The following is a 1374-nucleotide window of genomic DNA, read 5'->3' as shown; positions in this document are numbered from 1 at the left end:
CTTTACAGTTAACAAATAAATCAAACGAATTTTCAACTACTAAAAACTTCAAATTTTATTTCAAAATCTTGTTAAATCTAGAAGTTATTTTAAATATATGCATCTATAAAATTATTTTAAAAATGTTTTTCGAACTTCTGAATGTCTTTTGAAATTAATAGAATTTTTCGTTCAACTTTTAGAAATTTCGCAAATTATAACAAATCATGTTAAAATATTCTAGACTCTTTTAACAATTTTGGAAATATTTTAAAATCTTTTTAAGTATTCTTTGTAAATAATATTCCAAATTAAAAAAATGATTTTCAATTTTCCTAAGAATTTAACGAAAATGTTTTATTCTTTTGAAGCCTTTCACAATTTTTAAAAAGTTTCTAATTTTTTTTTAAATCTGCAAAAATCGACATTTTATTTTAAATTAGGCTGTGGCTACTTGCACCGAAATTTTGGTTCGACTAGCCGAATTTTGTTGGTGCAAACTAAATTGAAACATTTCACTCAGACACTAAACCTTCCTTTTTAAATAGCTATCAAAATAGTAACGTTAAAAGATCAAAAGATATTCGAAATTTTAACGGTTTAAGTTTTCCCAGGTAAAACAATTCAATTTCAAATTGTTTATTTTTGAATATTCAGTTTTGATTTATTCGTCTTGAATAAACAGTCAAATATTGATTAATATAAAATAATTATTATTGTTTGTAATAAAAAAATTTTAAATAACATGAATTGATATTTTACACTGAGCCAATATTTTTAATTTAGTGAAAGCGTTTAGTTACAAAATACATTTTTCCGAAGTAATGTTTAAATTAAAAATAGTGAATATATAGTTATAGTAATAATATATAAGCTTAATTTTAATCCGATCATTACTGAATTTTAATAGGATCATTGGAGCACCTTTGTAATGCTTCATGCAAAAATCAGTAATTATATGATTTTTTTCTGATACAAAAAACGCGTTTAATAGACGTAAAATGTTAGCGGGAGAAGAATGGAGATACAAAAATGGTTATTTTATTATCTTCCCCTTGAAGTATTAATCTGAATTATTTCATGGAATGTTAATAATTTTCTCTTCTTGTTAGATTGTCTTCGAAATTATTATTTTACAGATGACTTTCTATATAAACAACAGTAGATGTGAAGCTAGAAGTATTTTGGAGGCATGTCAAACGAAAGGTTTAAATTCACTTCAGAGCTTGATTGTATGCTTAATTTTAATCCGATCATTACTGAATTTTTATAAGATCATTGGAGCACCTTTGAAATGCTTCATGCAAAAAATCAGTAATGATATGATTTTTTTCTGATACAAAAAACGCGTTTAATAGACGTGAAATGTTAGCGGGAGAAGAAAGGTTCTCTTAC

This window comes from Belonocnema kinseyi, chromosome 7 (assembly GCF_010883055.1).
Source record: "Belonocnema kinseyi isolate 2016_QV_RU_SX_M_011 chromosome 7, B_treatae_v1, whole genome shotgun sequence".
NCBI lineage: Eukaryota > Metazoa > Arthropoda > Insecta > Hymenoptera > Cynipidae > Belonocnema > Belonocnema kinseyi.
This window is presented reverse-complemented; position numbering follows the sequence as displayed.